At 43.9% G+C, this 12684-nt stretch overlaps 1 pseudogene; it reads left to right on the top strand.

Moving 5' to 3' along the window:
• The first annotated feature begins 28 nt into the window (after positions 1-28).
• LOC112224877 overlaps positions 29-12684 on the top strand; it is a 42933-nt pseudogene continuing 30277 nt past the window's right edge.

Raw genomic sequence — 12684 nt, 5'->3', positions numbered from 1 at the left:
GCACAGGTGTCATGTTCGGGATGCAAGCACGTGATAAGCTGCAACATCAGCATCCCCATCTCTTTGGTGGACCTAGATGGGATTGACTGGACAGCATCAGCGCAACGAGCTTCAAATTGGTGGATGCTGGTTATGATGCAAGGCGCCATAGGTGGATACGGGAATACTGGAAGTCTGAAGCAAATATTTGACCACGAAAATGGAAACTTGAACTCAAATCCATAACAGACCATTCATTCATCAAGCAATTTTTTTCAATTTGAATTCAGCCTACCACCAATTGTTGAATTGACAGGAATGGACGCTCGAGATTGAATTTCAGCGAACCACATTGGAAAGGAGTGGTAAACGTCACCTCTTCGAAGAAAACTGGTGTAAACTTCACGATACGCAGAGAAAGTTATTTGGGATATCTGGTTGGATATAAGGTAGTACTGTGGACATGGCGGATGCTGCTGAGTGCGGTGTGAAAGTGATGTGCCGATTCAGGCCCTTCAACCAACAGAGGAGACAAATACATTCCGAAATTCAAGGGCGAGGATACGGTGGTAATAACGGTGAGCAAAACGATTTGATAGACCTAATGTTCATTGTGTAGTCTACAAACAAAGCCATGGTGAACAGGTGCTTATATTCACTCACAAATTCAGTTTGGCAAAAGAAACGGTGATGTGTAAATTGATCGCGGACATGGGTGGGGCCTAAATGGGCAATTGTTTGGAATAATAATGGTGTAAACGCCAAAAAGGGACCGACATTTTTATAAATATTTCCTTAACTCTGCTATCAATTGAAACAAATCCAGTAATGTACTGCGGTCCAGTGAGCTGACACTCATCCGCGCTTGTTTCCTCCTGAATTGCGTGCGCGAATACTCAACACTTGACGTTATCGCGTGTTTTCTGGTGGGGAAACTGAGTTGGATGCGCTCTCATGCACTGATAAAGACGTCAGCTACAAAACAATTCCAAGCAAATTGTTTGAATCACGCCTATCCAATCTTCCATAATCAAAATTGTACCAAATAATGTATTTCATTTTCGCGCCTTCTGAAAAAAATACTTGATATCGTGGGAAGAGTGAGGCTGCAGAGGCTGCCATAGCCTGACGGTGGTGGTGTTTAACTAATGTTCAATTGTTTACATTCATGTCATACAAACAAACACACACACACACACACACACACAACTTCACAGCAATATCTAAGTGAGCTTGAGTTGACCCTTGTACTCACACACACTGACACTCCAACACAAACACTCACTTCATAATTTTCTCACACACGCATATGGTTGCATATGGCCTGACCAGTGTTTGCCTTTGCCCAGGGGAAGGTTGGGGGTATGGTTGCATATGGCCTGACCAGTGTTTGCCTTTGCCCAGGGGAAGGTTGGGGGTATGGTTGCATATGGTCTGACCAGTGTTTGCCTTAGCCCAGGGGAAGGTGTGGGGGTATGGTTGCATACCCCCACACCTTCTACACCAGCTCCGACACTTTTCGGATGTGGCAGGGCTTGCAAACTATTACAGACTACAAAGGGAAGCACAGCCGTGAATGTATGGATCATTTGTAAAGTGGGGGAAGTGGGAAGTGTTAGGTAACCCACTCAAACACGCACACACACACACACTTAGGCCTAGTCTAGTTCTTACTGTCTGTTCCACTAATTCAGAAAGATACATAAATGAGATATTCACTAGAAGTCTAGAGTATCATGTAAAATAAAGCAATGCACCATGTAATCCTCTTATTCTTGCCCCGACAATTAGAGGTATTGATTTGCAGTATAATTTCAATTTTGTAACCTACAGTAGTCTAATTGCTTATCAGAAAGAAGCTGATGATTTCATTGATATAATTGCAAAGCCTCAAACAGCTTCACACCGGTCGCAAATTAAATGAGAAATAAAAAGAACATGAATGATTTAACAGATACTGTGTACATTATATTGAACTGAATGATTCATTTGTATGTGTTATAGTTTAAAATACATTGTTGTAAACATTGACATGAGACTACAATGTGTAGGCTATTGAGGGGATAGACTTTCTTCAGTGTTAAAGCGAACAAGTTCAGCCTTATTCCAGTCTGTGTGTTTTATAGGGGTGAAATAGTGCTGTGTCTTTCTTTACTATTGATAAATGTTCCCTCAAAACAGAGGCAGGAGCACAGTCTCTTGGGTAATTCTGTCTCCATGACGATGGAGGCTGAAGGTCATTAGAAATGATTGACAGGGGAGTAGAAGGTCACTGGCTGGAATCATCATCAACAATTACAAACACACAGACATACAGTTGCTGCATGTGCTCTTACACCAGCTATCCCTGACCAAGAGCAGGAGAGCGTATGGCTGGTCACATGCTGTACAGGTGTACATCTGACCCGTTTTCTCCCACAGCAACACATGAACTCTCCCTCTCTGCATCAGCTTTGCCAAAGGAGCATGTTGTCTTTACTTTCCCTAGGTGATGCAGAGAAGGTTAATTCTGCTGAAAGACATTCCTAGTCAGGCAGTCTTCCACCATAGTGATGTCCACAGCACACAATGAGAGCATGTTGATTTGTATGTATGTAGCCGGTGTCTGTATATAGCCTCTCTACTGTATATAGCCTCACTACTGTTATTTTTCACTGTCTTTTTACTGTAGTTTTTATTTCTTTACTTACCTATTGTTCACCTAATACCATTTTTGCACTGTTGGTTAGAGCCTGTAAGTAAGCATTTCACTGTAAGGTTGTATTCTGCGCACGTGACAAATAAACTTTGATTTGATTTAATAATGCTTGTTCTGAATCCTTCATGTGGGATGGAAACCATGCTCTCCAGCAGAGCAAAGGTCTGTTCCTTTGGGACAACATCTATTATTGAGAAAATGGCATCTTGACCACGTGTTTGTGTTTGCGTGTGCTTGCTGCGTGTGTGTGTGTGTGTTCACACATCATTTATTGAGATTGTGGGATATAGTGTATGTGTGTGTGTTCACACAACATTTATTGAGATTGTGGGATATAGTGTATGTGTGTGTGTGTGTGTGTTCATCATTTATGAGATTGTGGGATATAGTGTATGTGTGTGTGTTCACACATCATTTATTGAGATTGTGGGATATAGTGTGTGTGTGTGTGTGTGTGTGTGAGATGTGGGATATAGTGTGTGTGTGTGTGTGTGTGTGTTTATTGAGATGTGTGTGTGTTATTGAGTGTGTGTGTGTGTGTGTGTGTGTGTGTGTTCACATCATTTATTGTGTGGGATATAGTGTGTGTGTGTGTTCACATCATTTATTGAGATTGTGGGATATAGTGTGTGTGTGTGTTGAGATTGTGGGATATAGTGTGTGTGTGTGTGTGTGTTCACATCATTTATGTTGTGGGATATAGTGTGTGTGTGTGTGTGTGAGATTGTGGGATATAGTGTATGTGTGTGTGTTCACATCATTTATTGAGATTGTGGGATATAGTGTATGTGTGTGTGTTCACATCATTTATTGAGATTGTGGGATATAGTGTGTGTGTGTGTGTTCACATCATTTATTGAGATTGTGGGATATAGTGTATGTGTGTGTGTGTGTTCACATCATTTATTGAGATTGTGGGATATAGTGTGTGTGTGATCACATTTGTAAATCTGGCATATTTCTGCCATATTGCTGTGGGTTTCCTATTTGTCTTTCAAGCTAGGCTGAAGTAATGCTTACATGTCAATTAGAACACATGGGGTGTATTGACCTGAGGTGCCTTTAAAGGAGACGTGGCGTGTTACTAGTTCATTCTATATTGAACACGTTCTCTTACAAAGACATTGGAATGGTTGAGAGTGACAACCTTGTCTCTTTGGAGGTTGGAATGATTGAGAGTGACAACCTTGTCTATTTGGAGGTTGGTATGATTGAGAGTGGCAACCTTGTCTCTTTGGAGGTTGGAATGATTGAGAGTGGCAACCTTGTCTCTTTGGAGGTTGGAATGATTGAGAGTGGCAACCTTGTCTCTTTGGAGGTTGGAATGATTGAGAGTGGCAACCTTGTCTCTTTGGAGATTGGAATGATTGAGAGTGACAACCTTGTCTCTTTGGAGGTTGGAATGATTGAGAGTGGCAACCTTGTCTCTTTGGAGGTTGGAATGATTGAGAGTGACAACCTTGTCTCTTTGGAGGTTGGAATGATTGAGAGTGACAACCTTGTCTCTTTGGAGTTGGAATGATTGAGAGTGACAACCTTGTCTCTTTGGAGATTGGAATGATTGAGAGTGACAACCTTGTCTCTTTGGAGGTTGGAATGATTGAGAGTGACAACCTTGTCTCTTTGGAGTTGGAATGATTGAGAGACAACCTGACAACCTTGTCTCTTTGGAGGTTGGAATGATTGAGAGTGACAACCTTGTCTCTTTGGAGGTTGGAATGATTGAGAGTGGCAACCTTGTCTCTTTGGAGGTTGGAATGATTGAGAGTGACAACCTTGTCTCTTTGGAGGTTGGAATGATTGAGAGTGACAACCTTGTATCTTTGGAGGTTGGAATGATTGAGAGTGACAACCTTGTCTCTTTGGAGGTTGGAATGATTGAGAGTGACAACCTTGTCTCTTTGGAGGTTGGAATGATTGAGAGTGGCAACCTTGTCTCTTTGACAGTTGGAATGATTGAGAGTGACAACCTTGTCTCTTTGACAGTTGGAATGATTGAGCGTGACAACCTTGTCTCTTTGGAGTTTGGAATGATTGAGAGTTGCAACCTTGTCTCTTTGACAGTTGTCACTCTTCCCCTCTCTACCCCCCCCCTCTCTCTCTCTCCCAGAACACAAAGCAGTACCTTAACAATGCTGAGAAGATCTTGCTCTCGACTGAACAAGAGATTGAGACACAGCAGACAGCCTTCCTGTCACAGAGAGGGAGAGAGAGGGGGGGGTGTTAGAGAGGGGAAGAATGAGAGAGCAAGGGAAACAGAGAGAGGGGGGGTAGAAAGGGGAAGAGTGAGAGAGCAAGACGGAGAGGGGGGTAGAGAGGGGAAGAGTGAGAGAGCAAGAGGGAGAGGGGGTAGAGAGGGGAAGGGAAACAGAGAGAGAGAGAGGGGGAGGGGGTAGAGAGAGGAAGAGTGGGAGAGGAAGGGAAACAGAGAGAGAGGGAGAAGTCTGCATCACTCAACAGCTGAACAACAGCTTTCTCTCTCTCTCCCACTATTGGGGTCCTTGACCCCTTGCCTACACTATAAAAGAAAAGTCGCTCCTCTGTCAGAAAGCTGGTCCAGAACAAAGAGAGGCAAAGATAAAATACTTTTATGGATCAATGTTGTGGATCAGTGTTGCAGTTACAGATGGAGTTTGAGACCCATGAATAAACAACATTGTACAACAATGCCCCCTGAAACCATGGTACATAAAGAGCTATTGCCCAACACCAACAGACAGTAATGTGAAGTTGAGGGCCAGCACTAAATACTGGGGTCTGTGAACTTTCAATTCCATGTGGTACTGTTAAACTGTATGGGACACTGGCCTCCCCAGAGTGTCGGTAGACAGGAGGAGAGCGTTCTGAACCTATTAAGACATTTTACTCTATCTGGGTAACGTGACAGCACAGCTCAAATAAGTGTTTCATCACAGTAAAGCAGCCCTGACGTTCCAATTGGCTCCCTGGCTGTAGCCGGCCACGGGGGAATTAGGGGTAGTAGTGTAGGGTGTAGTCTTCACAAACTACTGCGACACACAGTGGAGAATGTGAAAGCCGGCACACCAGACAGTCTCTCCCTACAGGCATAAATTATTCTGTGGAATTCTACTGTATTTAATTTCAGTCAATTTTTAGGGTGAGTTGTCTCCAGTTGTCCAACATCTTATTTGTTTGTCATTCTGTTTACCGACTTTCTATTAATTTAAACTACTATGCTGACAAAACAATATAAACTAGACTAGACTATGTTACAATTCTAGCTACATGGTCACTGCTGGAAAGTATTCAGGCCCCTTCTCCTTTTGTTACGCTACAGCCTTATTCTAAAATGGATCAAATAAAACATTTCCCTCATCAATCTACATACAATACCCCATAATGACATCACAATACCACATAATGACAAAGTGCAAACAGGTTTTTATAAATGTTTGCAAATGTATTAAATCTAAAAAACAGAAATACCTTATCTACAGAAGTATTCAGACACTTTGCTATGAGACTCGAAATTGAGCTCAGATGCATCCTGTTTCCATTGATTATACTTGAGATTTTTCTACAACTTGATTGAAGTCCACCTGTGGTAAATTCAGTGGATTGGACATGATTTGGAAAGGCACACACCTGTCTATATAAAGGTCCCACAGTTGACAGTGCATGTCAGAGCAAAAACCAAGCCATGAGGTCGAAGGAATTGTCTCTAGAGCTCCGAGGCAGGATTGTGTCGAGGCACAGATCTGGGGAAGGGTACCAAAAAATGTCTGCAGCATTGAAGGTCCCCAAGAACACCGTGGCCTCCATCATTCTTAAATGGAAGACGTTTGGAACCACCAAGACTCTTCCTAGAGCTGGCTGCCCGGCCAACCTAGCATTTGGGGGAGAAGGTCCTTGGTCGGGGAGGTGACCAAGAACCCAATGGTCCAGAGTTCCTCTGTGGAAATGGGAAAACCTTCCAGAAGGACAACCATCTCCGCAAAATTCCACCAATCAGGCCTTTATGGTAGAGTGGCCAGACGGAAGCCACTCCTCAGTAAAAGGCACATGACAGCCCGCTTTGAGTTTGCCCAAAGGACTCTCAGACCATGAGAAACAAGATTCTCTGGTCTAATGAAACCAAGATTGAACTCTTTGGCCTGAATGCCAAGGGTCACGTCTGGAGGAAACATGGGACTATCTCTACGTTGAAGCATGGTGGAGGCAGCATCATGCTGTGGGGATGTGGGAGACTAGTCAGGATTGAGGGAAAGATGAACGGAGCAAAGTACAGAGAGATCCTTGACGAAAACCTTCTCCAGAGCACTCAGGACTTCAGGCTGGGGGTGAAGGTTCACCTTCCAACAGGACAATGACCCTAAGCACACAGCCAAGACAATGCAGGAGTGGCTTCGGGACAAGTCTCTGAATGTCCTTGAGTGGACCAGCCAGCCAGAACCTGGACGTGAACCTGATTAAACATCTCTGGAGAGACCTGAAAATAGCTGAGCAGCGATGCTCCCTATCCAACCTGACAGAGCTTGAGAGGATCTGCAGAGAAGAATGGGAGAAACTCCCCAAATGCAGGTGTGCCAAGCTTGAAGTGTCATACCCAAGAATACTCAAGGCTGTAATCGCTTCCAAAGGGGCTTCAACAAAGTACTGAGTAAAGGGTCCGAATACTTATGTAAATTTGATATTTCGGCTTTATTTATTTTTGAATTTGCCCACAATTTTTTTTAAATGTTTTTGCTTCGTCATTATGGAGTATTGTGTGTAGATTGATGAGGGGGGAAAAGTCAAGTGGTCTGAATACTTTCCAAATACTTATTCAAGGGCTTTGATGAACATGACTCTGGAGGATAGCTAGAACACTGTTGCTTGATGAAACTGGGGACTGGAGGATAGCTAGAACACTGTTGCTTGATGAAACTGGGGACTCTGGAGGATAGCTAGAACCCTGTTGCTTGATGAAACTGGGGACTCTGGAGGATAGCTAGAACCCTGTTGCTTGATGAAACTGGGGACTGGAGGATAGCTAGAACACTGTTGCTTGATGAAACTGGGGACTCTGGAGGATAGCTAGAACCCTGTTGCTTGATGAAACTGGGGACTCTGGAGGATAGCTAGAACCCTGTTGCTTGATGAAACTGGGGACTGGAGGATAGCTAGAACACTGTTGCTTGATGAAACTGGGGACTCTGGAGGATAGCTAGAACCCTGTTGCTTGATGAAACTGGGGACTCTGGAGGATAGCTAGAACCCTGTTGCTTGATGTAACTGGGGACTCTGGAGGATAGCTAGAAACACTGTTGCTTGACGGGGAAAATGCATATGACCTTCAGTTGAATGAATCCCACCCCCACCTCACTCCATCAAAGCCCCAGGGTGAGTAAACCCACTCTTAGCCAGGAGGAACCTCTCATTATAAGATCCATCAGTTCTGCTGCTTTTCAATTAATCTCCTTTGTTAAACTAAGGTAATTACATGGGTTTGAAATCAGTCTGACCGAATGTCAACTGTCCCAGATATTTTTTTTTAGATTAGACTAGCAGGACAACAACACAGTGGGAAGCACTATTTCACTCCTACAGCAGTATAGAGTAGTGCCTGGTGGTGGTGTGTCTCCAAGAGGGATGAGAGACACATACACAACTACACACACCCACATGCACAACTACACACACACATAAATACACACGCTTGCTATGGAAGAGGAGGGAGAGTATTTCTGACTGTGGCACTTCTAGCTCCCCATGCACACATTCACACAGGCATTCAATGACATTTCACAAACACAGATGGACATGTGAATCCACATGTGCTGTACATCCTACACAGATGGACATGTGAATCCACATGTGCTGTACATCCTACACAGATGGACATGTGAATCCACATGTGCTGTACATCCTACACAGAAGTTCTAAAACACTCATAACCCGCCATCTCAAAGTAGAGGAGTGACTGACTTCATCACTCCTTGTATTTGTGAGAGGTATTGACATGTTGAAAGCACTGAGCTGCCTGTTTAAATGACATAGGACACAGTTCAGACACCCATGCATAGCCCACAAGACATGCCACCAGAGGTCTCTTCACAGTCCCCAAGTCCAGAACAGGCTATGGGAGGCGCACAGTACTATATAGAGCCATGACTATACATCAGGTAACAGATGCAAGCAGTAAAATTAGATTTAAAAAACGGATAAAAAATACACCTTATGGAACAGCAGGGACTCTGAAGCAAAACTAACATAGACAGAGACATGCATACACACACATTATAACATATGCACTATACACACACATTATAACATATGCACTATACACACACACACACATGGATTTTGTGTTGTAGATATGTGGTAGTGGAGCAGGGGCCCGAGGGCACACACTTTGTGTGCTTTGAAAATTGTATAACTGCCTTAATTTTGCTGTACACCAGGAAGAATAGCTGCTGCCTTGGCTAATGGGGATCCATAATAAACCCCAGGAAGAATAGCTGCTGCCTTGGCTAATGGGGATCCATAATAAATACAAATACAAATCTTGTCTTGAAAATGTCTCCTCTCCATCCTTTGTTTTCCTGTGTAACTGTTTATGGGCCTGCTTCATTCAAGCCCATTCCAGGATGCTATTAGCAGAAAAATCTGTGGTTGTCTCTGTCTCCAAAGTAACCTCCAGGCCCACAGTGTAAGGAGACAGGTGATCTGTCCTATACTAAGTGAATAATCAGACAGGCGTACTATTGTGACAGGATAACTGATCTGAGGTCTGTTTAGAGTTCCTGCGGTTGTACCTCAGAGCAGGAGGAGACTGGTTTAGTGTGACACCTTCTAGACACACTGACTCTGAAAGAGATCTGGAGGGAACAAGGTCACCACAGTCATGGAACCTTGCTTGATGTAATAAGGACACTTCTCACCTTGTCAGATTGTCAGACCCTGCTTTGCACTCAAAAGATTCAACAGTGAGAACGTGTCTGAGGTGGAAAATGTTTAGTCTTTATTCACGTCATTACATTCAGTTCGGTTGATGAAAATAACTCACAACGGTTCCTCAGGAATGGACTAACGGTGAAATTAGACCATTAACAGTTGCTTTATTTCGTCCCTTGCAGAGTAAGCGCTATGTGTTTGACCGAGTCCTGCCACCCAACACAGCCCAGGAGCAAGTCTACGATGCCTGTGCCAAGCAGATCGTCAAAGGTCAGAGATACTCTGTCCTGCAGTCTCTTTATCTGACCTCTTCTCCTCCTCATTGTCATCATCATCATCATTTCATCATCATATCAACTCCGCTCCAGAGCTATTATGAAAGACGTAACCCCAGTGTCTGCATTTTGTAGATGTGCTGGGCGAGTACAATGGAACAATCTTTGCCTATGGCCAGACCTCATCAGGAAAGATCCACACCATGGAGGTAAGTCAGAAGGACATTTTGATGCCTCATTGGGATTTGTGCTAGAACCAAAGAGATTATTTTAGAGATTAAGGATAGCAGACGTTAGGCTTCAGTGAAGCTACTGTACAAGTATGACCATTAGCAGCTAATTTGATGGAGTTTTACAAGCCAGTACAAAGGAGAGACTCATGGAACATAAAACCGTTTAAAGAGGAGCAAGAGGTACAGACTAAAATCAGGTTTACCTTTTGGCCTTGCTGCCTGCATCTGTAGGTGATCTAGTGACCCATTGGCTGAGCTGGTAGTGACTGGAGTTTAAAGGAATAGTTAATGCAAAATCTATATTTGGATTAAATTACCCTTACCTTGATTTGTGTCTGAAGGCCCATGGTGATAGAATCCACAATAATCCATTATGTAATTCTGTCTACAGCCTGGAGTTGGCATACTAGCATCGTCAGATTTCATGAATGGCAACAGCCGGACCAATGTTAGCAGAGCTGCACTACAAGCTGAGACATCAGAAACACTTCAAACTAAGTTCGGTAGTTAGTGGAGTTAGCAGGGATTTTTTAAACTTTTATACTGCTAAAATAATTGCTGGAATTTAGTTCCTCAGCACTGAAACTAATACCTCACGTAGCAACAGCACAGGGCATCTGTATGTGTCTTCCATTGATGATGTCCTCCTGGGGCAGGCACTTAGACACAGATTGCTTTCCGGATAAACATAGGAACCGGTAAACCATAGGAAGTATCAGAGCATTTAAAATGTTTTATTGCAAAATTACAACATTCTCACGTGGAAGAAAACCTGGACAGGTTCTTCGTGAGTGTTGACTCTACCAAACTTAGTTTGAAGCGTTTTTGAAGAAGTTTCGTCTTGCAGTGCAGGTTTGCGAACATCGATTCGGCTGTTTCCATTCATTAAATAAATTACATCATGGATTTTTGTGGATTCTGTCACCATGGGCCTTCAGACACAACTCAAGGTAAGGGTAATTTAACACAAATATATATTTTGCATGAACTATCCCTTTAAGGTGATTACCTCAGTCATAATCCTAACATGATTTCAAAAGCGAGTTTTAGACGATTAAACATAGTGTTGCGGAAACATGTTTTTTACAGGCGGATCGAAATTGTGCTGTGGTTACTCAGGCGGCAGACACTTGAGATTGTCAAACATGTTTGCTTCATTTAAGGGAGGTGCCAGTCAGTATGCATATACAATAAATCACCTACAGACTTTTCAGCAAAAATCTCTCTCATGCTTGTGTTGCGGAAGAAAATGTCTGGTTCTCCTTGAATGGGAACATTCCCAGCAGTCCTTCCCTCCTGCTGGGTCTTCCTTCCTGGCATACCTTTATTTAGGCTGACTGCTTATGCCAGACGGCACGCCAAAATAGCAGCGAGGTGTTACGCCGCCATGGTTCACATGATGTGCCACCATGCGATTCCACATACATACAATAGCCTCCTATTCAGCTGCAGCCGTTGCCCTGGAAACAGCCCAGCAAGCCTCAGGATAAGATTGGAAAACATTTATTCCATTATTCCTCAGCAGCTAATGGAAGGGCGGGGATGCGATGGTGGCAGTATGATTAGCTTCCACGCTGCCAGCCTGACCAGAATGTAAAACTACCCTTGTTATGTGCTTAAGCTATTAATGCTATTATACATCTCTCTATCCTCGTCTACCTAGCCAGCATCATATTACCATATGAATGGCATCAGCCCTGAGGCAAATGACAGACTGTGATAGTCCATTACACTTCTATTGTCAAATCAATATCATTTGTCTTATGTTTGGGCTGGATTAGGAGAGGTAAGACTGAATGAAATTGAGGTGGGGGATGAGGGGACTAAAGTAAAGGAAGTTCAGGCTGGCAAAGGAGCTTGTAATGAAACCCCTTGAGGTAACATGTATATTTCTCATCAGTAGGAGGACCCGGGCCTTATGAAAGCTAAGAGGGTTAAGGCCCTTGTTTGAGGAGAAATGGTGAGTGCTTTTTCCCTCTGTAATGAACCTGTAGTGCTACTTGCCATTTCAACTTTTGGGAATGCTAAGTGTTGTAGTCTATCTTGTTTATTTGATCAGGAGTGTTTTTTTTCCCAGGACGAGCTACTTGACTCTCAGCAGATGGGTATTATCCCCGTATCAGCAGGGACATCTTTGACCACATCTACCCCATGGACGAGAACCTGGAGTTCCACATCAAGGTAACAGACACACCATGGCCCCTCTGGAACCTGGGCTAGGTTCCACATCAAGGTAACAGACACACCATGGCCCCTCTGGAACCTGGGCTAGGTTCCACATCAAGGTAACAGACACACCATGGCCCCTCCGGAACCTGGGCTAGGTTCCACATCAAGGTAACAGACACACCATGGCCCCTCTGGAACCTGGGCTAGACACACAGACATGGCCCCTCCGGAACCTGGGCTACATCAAGGTTCCCCTCTGGAACCTGGGCTAGGTTCATCAAGGTAACAGACACACCATGGCCCCTCTGGAACCTGGGCTAGGTTCCACATCAAGGTAACAGACACACCATGGCCCCTCCGGAACCTGGGCTAGGTTCCACATCAAGGTAACAGACACACCATGGCCCCTCCGGAACCTGGGCTAGGTGCTCAG

The sequence above is a fragment of the Oncorhynchus tshawytscha genome, linkage group LG26 (assembly GCF_018296145.1).
Source record: "Oncorhynchus tshawytscha isolate Ot180627B linkage group LG26, Otsh_v2.0, whole genome shotgun sequence".
Lineage (NCBI taxonomy): Eukaryota > Metazoa > Chordata > Actinopteri > Salmoniformes > Salmonidae > Oncorhynchus > Oncorhynchus tshawytscha.
This window is presented reverse-complemented; position numbering and strand designations above follow the sequence as displayed.